The sequence below is a fragment of the Sturnira hondurensis genome, unplaced genomic scaffold, assembly GCF_014824575.4.
Source record: "Sturnira hondurensis isolate 20B ecotype Veracruz unplaced genomic scaffold, ASM1482457v3 Scaffold0014384, whole genome shotgun sequence".
Taxonomy (NCBI): Eukaryota; Metazoa; Chordata; class Mammalia; order Chiroptera; family Phyllostomidae; genus Sturnira; species Sturnira hondurensis.
The window spans coordinates 31519393-31535596 of NW_028087015.1; the positions used below are offsets into that span (position 1 = coordinate 31519393).

The 16204-nt window shown below is 34.4% G+C and overlaps 1 non-coding gene across 1 annotated transcript; it reads left to right on the forward strand.

Moving 5' to 3' along the window:
• The first annotated feature begins 534 nt into the window (after positions 1 to 534).
• On the forward strand, positions 535 to 643 carry LOC118998920 (U6 spliceosomal RNA). Its single transcript, XR_005068993.1, has one exon. It is a non-coding gene; the product is annotated as a U6 spliceosomal RNA (small nuclear RNA).
• The last annotated feature ends 15561 nt before the right edge of the window (positions 644 to 16204 follow it).

Here is a 16204-nt window from a genome sequence, read left to right on the forward strand (position 1 = left end):
ACTTCAGATTTTGTCAGCCAGTGAAGCCAAGGAGACAAATTAGTCACTGATTACCTCACTGGGAGATATAAGCTGAACAGTGGAGAGTAAAGCTTCGGTCATATGAAGAGTAGAGAGAAAAGTACCTTCAAACATCCATATGAACATGTACACAAGCTCTAAGTTGGGAAAGCGTTGACTTTTCTTGTGGGAGAGTAAGTAGCCTATTGAGCCTGCAGCGCAACACTGACGGGCAGGCAGAGTCAGTAAGACCATGTTGGAAAAACGGCCAGGATGGGGTGATGCAGAACCTGTGTCTTACATAGTGGTCAAATTTATGACATAATATGTGAGGGAAATAAGGGACCCAGGAAAATCATCTTAAATTTTAAAGCAGTGTAAGGACAGAATAAGGATCCCGATAGAAACACGGGGATGGGGAAAGTTGTACCTATCATAAAGATACTCCACTCAGACATTTTCAATATTGACCATACCTTTTTTCTTTTAAAGCATTATTCTTTCACGTTTTTTTTTTAAAAAAGCATGTTTCCTCTTCTCATTTCCGACAGCACATATACTGAAAGCAGAGCGACACAGAGGAGATTAGCATGGTCCCTTTGTAAGGATGACGTGCAACATTGGCGCAGCATTCAGTAATTCTAAAGGACTCATGGATGTGGACAATGATTTTGTGATTGCTGCGGGGTGGGAGGGTGTAAGAAGACAAAATGGCAATGGAAAAATCATGATAAAGATTGAATTAAAATGTTTTTCCTCTGTTTTTAGGAATTTCATGTTACATCATGTTCTAACAGAACGTCCAACCTTTTTGGTATCTCTGGGCCACACTGGAAGAAGAAGAGGTATCTTGGGCCACACATTAAATACATTGCAACCCATAATCACAAAAAATCTCATAATGTTTTAAGTAAATTTATGGTTTTGTGTTGGGTCACATTCATAGCCATCCTGGGCCATATGAGGCCTAGGGGTTGTGGGTTGGAGAGCCCTGTAGGTATTACTTTTGACCATTACTGGTCTCAGAGAGGATGGGCAGGTAAAATTTAACACATTGCTACAATAATGATTCTTGGCAGGAAGGTCCAAGAGCAGTAAGCTTCAAGTGAAAAAAAATTATGGGTTATATCATTTTCACTTCTTAAAATTATTGAGTGGTGCTTTCACAAAAATTAAGGAAGAATGAACATTATAGATACTGCCATTATTCTTCCAAAGTAATATTTTCTAAAAATATTGTTTTAAAGTTTGAATGGTTTCTGATAAAATTGGCAAAAACTACATTTTAAAATCTATATATGCTCATAATCTACAATTTAATAATAACATATTCTGTTCATCAATTTTCCCTTTGCCAATGGCGAGCTTTTTTGAGTTTGAAAAGAGCTATAATTAAATCTAACTACTCTAATTAGAGTATTGGCTCTATGACATTCCACCGGGTATGGCAGTTAAGGAATAATTTTAATTTTTTAAAAAGTAGGTTAGATATTTCTTATGTTTTCTGGGAGTTCTAGGCTTACTGAAAATTCCTAGTGAGATTTTTCTGTAAATGTATCATTACATTTAAAATATACTGTGCATTTTCATGACCCAATCTTGACTATATTTTATTCTCATCAATAATAGTCTTTTTTCTTAAATACAATGTATTTCATATATTTGGTATAATTGGTGTGGAAGGTTTACTATGTATATGCCTGTTACATGCAGTTTAATCCTAAGTGTGGAGAGAGAACAAATTCTATTAAGCAAACACAGTTGGAGAGCAGTCAGCTAGCTTTATGAAAGAAACTCATGCTGGAGATTTGGCTATTGAATATTAGTCTGTTATCTATATTTCATTCAACAATCAACACTTTCCTAATTAGCATCTTAAAAAGTGTTATATTGATTAAACAATGTTTTATTAATTAGCATAATAAATATTAGAAATGGGGGGCGAGTTTCAATTAAAAGTATTCAGAAATATAAATTAGCTGAAATAGTTCAGAGATACTTTTTTCTCCAACTTTAATAATAGAGCATAAAAATCCACCCAGATCTACTCCCTGAATTCAGTGATAGTGACTTCATTCATTCTGTATCAAGTCTTGGTTTAAAAGACGTCTTGTCATAATCTTGCATTGAGAATGTGGGGGTATCTGAAGCTATCCTTCAATTAGGAATCCTAACCTGNAAGTTTCAATTAAAAGTATTCAGAAATATAAATTAGCTGAAATAGTTCAGAGATACTTTTTTCTCCAACTTTAATAATAGAGCATAAAAATCCACCCAGATCTACTCCCTGAACTCAGTGATAGTGACTTACTTCATTGATTCTGTATCAAGTCTTGGTTTAAAAGACGTCTTGTCATAATCTTGCATTGAGAATGTGGGGGTATCTGAAGCTATCCTTCAATTAGGAATCCTAACCTGACCACCTAGTTTTCTGATCTTGAAAAAATCACTCATTAAAGGACTTAGAACAGCTACTGACAAAGAAATAAGTATTAAAATTCTTTTTTCATAAGACAACAAATTACTTGCAGTGACACTTAAAACTAAAAAGAGTATCACCATGAATTGCCACTCTATATTGACATCCTTAATAGGAACAAATGAGAATTTCATTTAAAAACCAGCAATTGAGTATCCAAACATTATAATGACACATACACTGTAGCTTGAAATTTGTCTTTCTACATGTACAGTTTTGCATTTAGCATATACCTTTAATGTTCTTCATATTCTATTTTCACTCTGTTTTTTCAGTTATTATTTTCAAAGAAGTAACCTGCCGAATATTCACAGCAGCTCCAACCAAAAAGTTGTAGGATGGAAATACTTGACTTACCAATATCAAATTTAAAGGCTATAAATAATTTAAAACAAATAACATGAAAAGCAAAATTAAAACTCAACACACTGCCTTTTTGCAACATATATAAATTTGAAAAAAACAGCAAGGCTAACCCAGGTTATTAGATGTCAGAATAGCAGTTACCCTCAAGGCAGCTGCTGTGAGTGAAAGGAGCCGCAGGGGACTTCTGAGGTTCACTTTACCTTTTCCTTCTTGATTTTGGTGCTGGTTACAAGGCCGTGGTTTCTTTCTAAAAAGTCATTAAGCTGTACCCTCAGGACTCTCTGTATGTATTGATACTCAATAAAAAGTTTAAAATTGACAAAAAAGACGAAGGTGGAAAATAACCAATGTATGATGCAATCTCAAGTATTTTGTTACATCATAGACAGAATTAATTAAAAATAATTGAAAATCAGTCAGAAGCCCTATTTGCAAAATGGGGGTGGAGTGAGGAATAAGCCAAGAAAATTCCCGAGATAAAAGAAGTGGCGAACTGAAGCACATCAGTGAGCAAAATAGAAGCCACGTACCCACTGGCACAGGACTTCATGCACCCAGGAAGCATGTGCTGAATTCAGCTTGTCTCCAAATCCCTTACTGACGACTTCAACAAGTCCGCAAATTAAAAATCCTAAAGAGAGAGAGTGGACTAGTGATCCCCAGGTAAGGTTACTTACCTTACAAATACCATATGATTTCACTTATATCTAAAGAACTATATAAATGAACACTGATATCTAAAGAACAATATAAGTGAACAGAAAAAAACAAAAACACTAATAAATGCAGAGCACAGACTGCTCATTGCCAGAGGGGACAGAGGTTAGCAGCTGGGGAACAAGGTGAAAAGGTGAAGGGATTGAGAAGTACAAATTTGTAGCTACGAAATAGTCATGGAATGTAAAGTATAGCATAAGAAATACAGTCAATACTATTGTAATAACTATGTATAGTGCCAGGTAGGTAAAGGAAATATCAGAGAACACTTCATAAAGTTTACGATTGTCTAACCACTATGTTGCCCACCTAAATCTAATACAAAATAATATTGAACGTAAACTGAAATTGATTTTTCAAAAGTTCTTTTTATGATTGGTCTTTACTGTAGCATGATGTGATTTGTTTGGACATAAATCCAGGGCAAGTTCTCACAGGGATGGTCCTTTAGGTCCTACAGGAGTCAAGCCTTGTGCATAGGTACAGGTTTAAGCAGAAATTTCCTTATCCAATATGACAAATTAGTAAAAACTATAACAAACACACTGCATTCTTGTATATACAAGTCATCAAGCTATTTTAATAACTTTGCAATTGCATAATTCTATATTTGTTTAAATTTTATAGAAGATATTATGTATAAAGAAAATGAAGACTTGGTACACATACTTCAATTATGGAAATTGGAGTAGTGTCAAAAAGTTATAAATTAAATCTAAAAATAGTAAATGGAGTATATGCACTCTGAAGTGCATTTCACATTTCCAGATATGTTTGTGATAACATTCTTAAAATATGTGGACTTTTGAAAAGCATTCTTTTCTCTTCAAGAATATGCAAATTACATTTGTATTTTCTCAGACAAATAAAAGTCTTATTTTTAAGTATATTTATTTCTTTGATTTTTCTAAATTTCTTTAGTCAGTTGCTTCTCATTAAACAGGTTTATTACTTCTAATTTCAGAGGCAGTGAATGATCTTATTTTCTTCTATGGAGTTATAAAATAGCTTCATATCATCATTATTTTAAACACTTTTTTTCTGGCTCTAACTCTATATTTTACATTTATTCAGCTTTTATTAGTTCAATATTGCTTAGTGATATATATTTAACACACAAATGAAAAATAAATATACAAAAATAAATTGTACTTTCCACAACCTATCCTTATCCTGATGTGTTTTTATTTAGATGTATAGTGGGTGTGCGTATGAGCGTCTATGCACTCACTTCAATGTTCTTCCTGAGACAAAAGAGCTATGACTATAAGGCACATAGTCATTTTTCAACTTAGGAGTAGGGCTCCTGGTTAAAAACCTATGGGTGATTTTTTAGCCTCAACCATAAGCTTTCCTGAGCAGGCCTTGCCTGGAAAGTCAGCCTCCCCGCACCAGACTCAGTACACAGTCTCTGAATGGATATGTAGTCAAGGATTCAGACCCACTTTTCTGTCCTGTTCAAACACAAACTGAGGCATAATACAACTTTTAAGAGTTTGAGTGAAAACTGAATCAAAGCGGAGAGCACCAAACCAGAAGTGGTTAGGAAAGTTCCACTGATGAGAGCTCAGGGGAGACCTTAATGCCTAGGGGTCAGTTTGTGAAGGTGTGTCCTTCAGTTTCTGTTTCATAATCTTGAGACATATACAGGCTTAGATTTTAGTGTATGTAAGCTACCATGACATTAGAGCCAAATTAGTCCCAAGGCACTCTTGTTCATTATTTTGCCAGCCTACGGAGGTACATTTGTGTTGTTATTCTTTGTTTTTTATTTTATTTTTATTTTTTTAAATATTTTATTTATTTATTTTTTTAGAGAGAGGAGAAGAGAAGGAGAAAGAGTGGGAGAGAAACATCAGTGTGTGGTTGCCTCTCATGTGTCCCCTACTGGGGACCCGGCCTGCAACCCAGGCATGTGCCCCGACCGGGAACCGAACCAGCAACCCTTTGCTTCACAGGCCCATGCTCAATCCACTGAGCCACACCAGCCAGGGCTATTCTTTGTTTTTTAATAGATATTTAAAAATATCTATTTTTAATAGATATTGTGGGTGATTTCCCTGGGGGAGAGGGAAAGGTTAATATGTCAGGTGGCTCTCGTAATTCACAGCGTACTATATTGTCACCACTTATTTCTTCCATTCATGTTCAAAGAGGACAGTCCAGTTCTCTATCTTCTTTACTCCCAAGAAATTTGCCTGATGCTGAATACGGTTGGTCTTACTCCCTCTCACGCACATTCTCTGCTAGGGCTATGTACTGTCAAACCTCTGACTTGTATTCAAAACTGTTGCAAGTAAAGTTAAATTCTTTGGGAAGTGATGTTGCCTGACGTGTCTAAGACTTCTTTTTCACTATTCTCATTTCTACTAACTCTTAATGATTCTCTTCCCCTACTCAATACCCACAAGCTTGCTGCAATAGCTGAAGTTATAATCAGTGGTAACTGCATTGGAGCTGACCACATATTCCTATGCTTAAAGGTTATTTAAAAATTTAAAAGGCAGTTTATCCTCTATATTTCAGTAATGAAGAATGTTTTGGATAATGTGTGGATTTATTTTCATCCCTTTTTGATCATATACATTTATTTTAGAGGTTGATAGATTTAATTCAAGTGCTCTCCATTTTTCTGGAGCACATAGGAACCTGATTTTATAAATTTTAATTTTTTTAATCTAAAAGTTTGTACATTTTCAAAATAACAATGTTTTCTGCTTCCTGAATCTTGAAATGACATATGAATCTGTATATTAGAACCACTGCTTAAATAATACTTCAACTCCACCAAACACCAATTATTTCCTATATGTACTTTCTATTTTGGTTCAGTGAAATAAAATTATAATACCTTAACTTTTCTTCATTTTTGAATTTGTTTCTGCTAAGAAAACATTTCTATGTTGGGGCAAGATTTTAAAAACTTAGTTCATTTTTGGATAAATTGAGTTTGACGTACCTAAGATCTTTATTCCACTAACTGTAGTTAGTAAAATCAGGTCCTCATTCTGTTCTGCCATCCAATTGAAATTGCTTCATATGAGCAAACCTATTTTCTCCTTTGACTTCATGCTATCACACTCTGCTGGTCTTCAGTCTAGATTTCTGGTCAATGGTAATCTTTTGAAGTCTTACTTTTCTGCTTCTCTTCTTCCAGCTGACTTCAAAATGCTGGCATTGTATAATGTTCTATCTCAGCTCGCACTTCTCTTCTTCAGTATTTTCATTTCCTTAAATGGTCTCACATTCCCTTATGCTATAAATTAGAATGAACATGCTAAGTGTGTCACATCTCCAATACAGTTGAATCTTTTTCACAAGATCCATGCCAATAATCTTACAACTCACATGATAATGCCACCTTATCTTGGATGATTTGCAGAAGTCAGCAATTTATTATTGCTTAAAGTTGAAATAATATATCCAATCCATTGATATAGATTAAAAGTATGTGCTTTAAGCATCCCCCACACTGTCTGGCAAATAGTGGGTAATATGATTAACTGTTGATAGTAGACATTCAATAGGCATGTTTGAGAAGTAAGGAACTGACAATTGAGAGACAATAATCTGAGGAAAGAGAAAGACTTGAGAATACACTGGACAGTCTAAATTGACAATATTACCAAAGACCAGTTATGGTTCTCACAAAAATAATACAAAGTAAAAAATAAAAGTATAGAAATGCTCTTGATCATAAAGTCAGTGTAATGACATTGTTAAGGTAATAGTTTTAGAGTGAAATGGTAAAGCATCAGTGGTTCTTTGTCCAAAGGTAGTAATTCATGTACTAGAATTGAAACCAAGTTTTCAATTTGGAAATATGGAAACATGATTGTGGCTTAAACAATAAGATAGAAATTGAAATGAGGGTACATATGCAAAATTTTAATTAAGATAATAATAATAATTTTACCAAAATATTTTATTTCATAGTATACTACATAAAATAATTTAAAAACAAGCAATACATTTTGTTTTCTAGTTGCCAGAGCATTTCAAAATGATGATAAAATACAGTTTGCTTCCTATTTTTTAAATATCATAGGAATTCTGCTAGGAAGAAGACTGGCAATAAGTTCTCAAAAATGTGACAAGAAAGTAATTAATTCATAGGATCTTTGGGCCACATAGTATTACCACCTACAACAAGAGCAATAGGAGGCTTTCTGTTGAGAAGATTTTTGTCATTTTTTTTAGATTTTTATTTATTCATTTATTTAAGATTTTATTTATTTATCTATAGAGGGGAAGGGAAGGAGAGAGGAAGAGAAATATCAATGTATGGTTGCCTCTCGTGAGTCCCCTGCTGGAAACTGCCCTGCAGCACAAGCATGTGCTCTGACTGGGAATCAAACCGCAATCATGTGGTTCGCAGGCCCGCACTCAATCCACTGAGCTACACCAGCCAGGGCAGATTTTTGTCATTTTTTGTGCCTCTTGTTTTATCTCAGGGTACAAAATTTTATTTGAACCTGCCAATTTGTTGTCGTTCACTTCTATATGAATTCTCTACAGGAAAATAGGACAAATGGCAGTATAAAGTAATATACATATTCCTTTATTTTTTATAATTCTAAGCACTGGATTAAGGCATTTTAAGTATTAAGGCTATTTATATATTCCAAAGTGTACATTTTATTTCAGTACGCACATTAAAGGAGTCAACATTTTTATATGGAATAATTAACAAATTCACATTTATTTATAGAATTTATAATTGAATATTTATAAAAATAGTAGAGTTTTTCTCATCTAAGTAAGCAGGAAGAAATAGTCATGAATTAGGATTAAAGAAGAAAAGGGTACCATCAAAAATAAGAAGTGAAAATAAAAAACTGGCTTAAATGGCAATACATCAACATTTCATTAGTACCTAAGTCACTTATCCCTATCTAGAATCATTGAATTTGTCAATTAACAAAATGGCATGATTGGGGAGATATAAAGTACTAAATGTTATTTCAAAAAAAGTTATTAGCCCTGGCTGATGTAGCTCAGTGGGTTGAGTGTGGGCTGCTAATTCAAGGGTCACTGGTCTGATTCCCAGTCAGGGCACGTGCCTAGGTTGTGGGCTGGGTCCCCAGTGAGGGCCACCTGAGAGGCAACTACACATGGATGTTTCTTTCCCTCTCTTTCTCTCTCCCTTCTCCTCTCTCTAAAAATAAGTAAATAAAATTTAAAATAAAATCGTTGTATTTTTCCATTACCATTTAGTCCTCTTATACCCCACTCCTACCACAATCACTACCCTATTGTCCATGTCCGCGAGTCTTTTTTCTTTTTTTGCTCAGTCCCTCAACCCCCTAACTTCCTCCCCACTTAGCTGTCATCCTGCTCTCCATCTATGAATCCCTCTCTATTTTCCTTGTTAGTTCAGTTCATTAGATTCCATGTGAGTGAAACCATATAGTATTTGTCTTTCTCTGACTAGCTTATTTCACTTACCACAACGTTCTCCAGTTCATCCATCCTGCTGCAAAGAGTAAAATTTTCTTCTTTTTTACTGCTGAGTAGTGTTCTATTGTGTAAATGTCCCAGAGTTGTTTCAGCCACTCATCTACTGATGGGCACTTGGGTACCTTAGTGACGAAATAATGCTGCAATGAACATAGGAGTACTTACATTCTTTTGAATTAGAATTTTGAGTTCCTTTGAATATATCCCAGAGTGGAATCACTGGGTCAAAACGCAGATCTACTTTTAATTTTTGTGGTATTGCAATATTGTTTTCTTCAATGGCTGCACCAGTCTCCATTCCCACCAACAGTACAAAAGTGTTCCTCTTTTTTCCACATCCTGGACAACACTTCTTTGTTGATTTATTGATGATAGCCATTTTGACAGGTGTGAGATAATATCTCATTGTGATTTTAATGTGTTTCTCTGGTGATTAGTGACCTTGAGCATCTTTTCATATATCTATTGGCCATCTGTATGCCCTTTTTGGAGAAGTGTCCATTCAGCTCCTTTGCCCATTTTTTAGAGTCCTTTGTTTTATTTTGTTTATTTATTTTTTTTGGTGTTGAGTTTTTTAAGTGCTTTATACATTTTGGGTAGCAACCCCTTATCAGATGTATCAGCAAATATGTTCTCCCATTCTCTGGGCTGTCTTTAGATTTTTCATAGCAACAGCAATCCTAAGAAATAAGAACAAAGTTAGAAGAGTCATGTTAACTAATATAAAATTATACCATAAGGCCATAGTAATCAAAACAGCATGGTACTGGCATAAAAACAGACACATAGATCAATGGGACAATATAGAAAGCCCATAAATAAACTCACACCTTTTTAGTCAATTAATACTCAGTAGTAGCAAATACACACAATGTACTAAGGATAGTTTATTTAATAAATGGTGTTGGGCAATTGGACAAATACAGGCAGAATAATGAAACTAGACCAACCCTTTATACCACACACAAGAATAAATTCAAAATGGATTAAAGAATTGAATTTTTAAAAACCGTAAAAGTTATAGAAAAAAACATAGGCAATGAAACCTTGGGCATTGGTCATAGCAATATTTTATCAGACACATCTCCCCAGGCAAGGGAAATGAAATATAAACAAATGGTCTATATTAAACAAAAATTTTCTTCACAACAAAGAAAAAACATCAACAAAACACAGTAAAAAGATAATCAAAGTATTCTTAAATGGTTAGGTTAACTTGACTTCTTGGGAGAAGAGGTTTATTGAATATCCTCAAACCATTAATTAACAAAAAAGCTTGGGAAAATAAAGGTCATATATAATTTTGACAACACACGATACTAAAATTTTCTCTGTCTTTCAAAACACTAAATATATTTAAAGGTGATATTGAGATGGTATTTTTCCAGGAAGCCTGTTAATGCTGAAAATCTTTCTACTCCCAGCCACCAAATTGAGAAAGTCCACAAAAAAAATGTGCGGGAAATATACAATGACTAAAAAGTTCATTGTATTTATTAATATGTTTGCATGTAACTGTCAATATTAATTTAGGCTAGGTTATATTATGAATTTTTATTTCTCTTGACTGCATACTAGACCAGGTCCAAAAGGCAAATAATTAGACTTTCCTTGAACGCTTTTAAAAACAGTATGGTGGTCACCAGAGGGAATGGGCTGTGGGGATAATAAAGGGTAAATATTAAAGGAAATCCAGTATATTGATGATATGTTATAGAACCAAACACTTGAAACTTATGTTATTTTTTAACTGATGTCACCCCCTGACATTTAATAAAAAATAAAGGACTAGTATGTCAATATATTTATTATTTGGCTGCTAATAGTAAGAAATCAAAATGAGGTATGTTGATTTTCTCTAGGACCTTTAATCAAGTCTTCTTCAGGTGGCGTGTACAGTCCCTAAGTCAGTTTACTCCTGGGGACTGAAACTTTACTAAGAAAAGAAAGTGGGAAGGAAACTGACTGGATATTCTTTTTAATGGAAACACCTTCAGTCCCCACACCCTTCAAATTGTATGAAAACAAATGGCATTTAAAAAATACATTTAAAAAAGTGTGTTTAGTGTTTTTACCAAGTCCTACCCTTCAAAAAACCCCCACACACAAAAGCAAAACAGCATGGCCCATCTATGTCACCAGTCTCTAACAGCAGCCATCATTTCTAGGAAAGGCCCTGATAACAGGAGGCTAGAAATCATGATAGATTCCAGGAGAATGTGATACCTGCAAGTAAGCATGAATGAGGCCTGAAAGGAGAACCATATTCCCTAGTGCATTTTTTCTCTCACTTCTCAAGTTATAAGAAAGTTTCCCCAAATCCTTTCACTTAAGAAAAAATAACCATGTTCTAAGCAAAGGCAAATTGTTCCCCTTTGTAAATAGAAAGGATCTAACCACTGCCCACACTGCACGTGCATTATTAATTCTAGCCATATCTGTTGGATAATTCCCATTAAAAAATAAAAGCTGTAATAAAGGATGCATGGACAATAATGGAGGGGGCAGAAACAGGAGGGAGGTGGGGACAGATGGGGTGGGGGTGGGGGGAAAGGCAGAAAACTGTACTTGAACAACAATTAAAATTTAAAAAATCTTAGTAAAAAAGAAGCTGTAGCATTATAAAACCCTCTTTTGATGCTATATTCTCCTCTAGCTACTGCTCCATTTCATTGTTCAATTTACAGTTAAATTTATTGAGAAAATGTTGTTACTATTCAAGTCTTTCTCATCTCATAGTCTTTGGATGCATTCCTAATTGACATTTACTTTCTCAATATTCCTACAGTAAGGATTCTAATGCCCCAAACTGTTGCAAAGCAGATTAGTCGTTGCTCAGTCCTCCTTGTATTTACTCGATTTTTTTCTATTTTTCTTTATGTATAAATATATACATATATAAAATAATATATATTATTTATGTATTTACATATTAATATTTATTTAGATTTCAGAACAGTACATCCTCAATGTTTTCCTTTAATCTCACATCCCACTTTTATCTCCTTTATATTTTAGCCCTTACTTTTTAATGTTAAAATGTCCCAGACTCAGTCATTGAAAAACTTTTTTTGTATATATATTTAGTGCCTTTTAAATCTCCTCCAATTTATGGATGTTTTGTGTGCCATTTGTACACAGAAATAATCCAAGTATATGTTTTCCGCCCAGAAGTGTTTCATAAGCCCCTGAATCGTATCTGTAACTGCTTTCTCTGGTTCCTGTTGGAATTTTAGACATTTCTAACTTATATCCAAAAGATTGTCTATTCTACAGAAAACCTGCTCTAACTGTGGTCATTCTGATGACACTAAGTAACAAGTCCATCTTTCCAGTTACTCAGATTATAGAAACTTAAAATGACATCTGAGTATCACTATACTTCATATCATTATATCTCACATCCAGTATATTAGCAAACCAGCTTCCACTTTCAAAATGTATCCAAAACCCAATTATTCTTGACTATCTACTGAATGACACATTAGTACAATCCATCACTATCATTCTCTAGGACGATTACAATAGAAAGTCTCCCTGCTTTTCCATGTGTTCCTTCTTACTATTCCCAATTTAGCAGCTAGAAGAATATTGTTAACATAGATATCAGATCATGCTAATCGCCACTCATTCTCCTCCATTCCCATTACATTCAGAGTCAAAACCATAAAACTAAGATTATCTGCAATATGCAATACATTATTAACGTTTGTTCCTTATGCATTGTGAATATAAGCTCCTGTAAAGACTGTTCCTACCCTTTCATCAGTCCGGTGGACCCCTCCCCACATATCTATATTGCTCATTTATTTATGCTCTTTTTTCAGGTTTTTATTCAAATGTCACATTCTCAATGAGAACATATCTTCCTCTGATTTCCTTTTCCCAATTTTACTCATCACCATCTAACATACTGTATACACACACATATATGTATATAAGAACCATATAGACACTATATACATATACACACACACACACTTACACATATATGTATATAAGAACCATATAGACACTATATATATACATATATACATATATACACCCACACTTACACATATATGTATGGTATATATATATATTATATCATGTAGAAACTATATATATGTATATGTATGTGTGTGTATATCCTTTTTCTGCAACAAAACAAACTTTCCTTGCATCTAACAGCTGTTCAGTCCACTTTGCTGAAAGAATTCTTTCTGCATTCCTGGAAGTTTTCTCTTTCCTTTGCCTCAAGCTAGGGAAGAAATGGTGTAGTTTGTTCTGCGTACATAAGCCTAAAAGGAGGATAGACAAGGGTGTAAGTTGTAGTCCAAGGGCAAGAAAAAACGAATGTCCCAACTCAGAGACAAATAGAGAAAGTTGATTCTCTTTTATTCTGCCTTTGCTCTATTTCACACCTTGGATGGGTTGGATGAGGCCCACCTATATTAGGGAGAGCAATCTGATTTACCCGTAGACACACCCAAAATAATATTTATCCAAATATCTGGCAATCAGTAGCTTAGGCAATTTGACGCATAAAATTATCCATTATAGATATTAAAAGTAAAATGCTATTTCAATGTCATGATTCATTTATAATTAAATAGTTTGTTGAAACCTTTTTTTTATTTCCCTAACTATTTAAAGGCAGTTGTGATATTTTTTCTAAACAATGGGCAGGTGTTTCCCAAAGCTTTATTCATGTTTTATTTTCGACTTCATGAAAGTTTATGTACTATATAATGACATTTTGTAGAGTTTTAATAAGAAGAAAAAAACATATACACTGAATAATTTCCCCTCTTACGCTCATCAGTAAGAGAACAATTAAATGGTAATTATGCCTTCTAAATACAAAAATAGCCCTGCAAGTATGTCCTGACATTTAAAAGCATTTGAAAATCAGTAACTTATCACTTGCAACATGGCATAATAATGCAGCATTGTAGATCAAAACTCTGAGGAAACATCTTTATTTACACGGGCATCTTATCATTTCTCAGTACTTTACTTTAGAAATAAGTATACATTGAGAGATAGAAAAAGAATTTTCATGCCAAATTAAAAGTAACTTGAAGTAAAGAATGGCATATTTTCCCCAACTAGAGATTTATTAGAATAAATAGTAATTGTTCCAGAATTATTTCCACTGGTTAATTGGAATTATCACAGTTGTTAGTGCAATAATTGTACTAATGAATAGAGAATGCGTCTTCCCTTTATTTTTTTTATTGTTGTTCAATTATAGTTGCCCCCATTTTTATGTTTTTGATCTGAAGTTTAATTATTTAATCAATTCAGAGTGTATTTTTTCCAAATCAAAATATTAACTGATAGTCAGCAAAGCAAAGCCAGTTTCAGGATGACAGAAACTTCACATCTTATCTTTTGCCCAGAAGGAAAGGAGCCTTGGGTGATATTTAACAACCTGGTCATGGTTCGCATTTACACTATTGACGAGTCTTGCTGACTTCCTTTTCAGAACAATACCAATCGTTTTATCTTCTGTTTCTAATGTTAGATCTTTAATCTACGTCAAAATCTCTGCTAGCCTCCATTGTCATAATAGATTTCTAACTGTGCTCTTTGATAGCACGGTTTCCCTGCAACACTAGCTACTCATGAAAAACAAACTTCAAAATTAATGCCCTAAACAAAGAGGAGTTTTTGATAGCTCATAGTCTACAAAAGAGCTCGATGTTTCAAAGTACATGCACTAAATTTGGCAGAAAAGTCCTAATCTTGGCTACAGCATACACATCTGGCAGCTAGCTGGTCACTGACTGATGCGGGACACCTGGCTCTGCTTCAGGCATCTCTTCCCCCAGCAGAACAACCTGGGTGAATTTTGCTGATGATGTAAAAGGGTACACATGAGAGAACAGAAGTGTGCAATGGGTTATGGGGCTGAGGCTCAGGGGTGGAGCACTGCCACTCCGGCCACATTCTACGGCCAGAAGTTGCCAGGCCCACCTAGAGTTAAGTGATACAGAAATGAGGGGAATTGAGGCAACAGCACACTTCAGCATTGTGGGTATGATATGGGTTTGGAAAACAGGGTGGAGAGAGTGGGTGATTGCAGTCATACTTACAGTCAAAGTACCAAACATTCTAAAATATGCATGTTTAAAACTGTATTGAGATTGATATTTCTGAAATATAAGCCAAAGTATTGTACCAAATGGCTGATGGCTTAGTAGTACATTTATAGCACTTTTCGAACTGCTTATTGAAACATACAATGCTGTTTACAATATGGTTTCTTTTTTCTCTGGTCTCATCTTTTACACTCAGCAAGGAGCTTTCCTGTGAGTACATTTGGATGTCCCAGTTTGTCAATAAAAAGCTCAACATATAGTAAACACTCATTGAATATTTGCTACATAAGCCAATGGGTTCATTAATATGCAAACATTTCATACAGCCATCAGCACAGTTGTTAGGTAAATAAATAGAGTGTTGGGAACAATCTTACCTAGGAAGATGATGTTATCTCATTTTTTGGTATGTTTTGCCACTCTCACAAATATTATGAGGGAAAAGTAAAGTTACATTTAATAGCTCTCCATTTTATTGCAGTCTGCCTCTCCTGATGCCCAGTTCCATACATAACCTGATAGTTCTTGTACAAACATCTAGATTACTGGAAAATGTGATGACCTAACAGGAGCAACCTCTTCCCGCACACATTTGAACACTTCACATCAGGTTCCAAACTTCCTTTTATCTCTATCAACATTACAGTTTACCATGAAATACCAAATTTTAGGCCAATAATGGAAGGAAAAAATGCCGTAAGGGACATTAGCGGTTCAAATAACAAAATGGTATGATAGAAAGCAAATGCACTCCGTTAAGTGGAGTATTGTTAAAAGACACATATTAATGTATTTAGGAGTAGAGTTGTATTTGGGAATAGATGGTCATAGTGTGTTCAATTTTAGTAATGCTTCAAAAATCATGTGTTTGTATGTGAATATGTGTGTATAGAGAGAAACAGGGAGAAAAAGAGAGATTCAGGAAGTAAATAGTAAAGGGCATATATGTATATACATAGAAATGAAGTGGGTAAACATTGATATGTATTCTTTGAAATATCTTTGCTCTTAAAAATTTTATTTTTTCAAATAAAAGTTATATGCAACAATAACAGGCAAAACCCTTGCCACTGTAAGTTTTATGCCACCTGCCCCC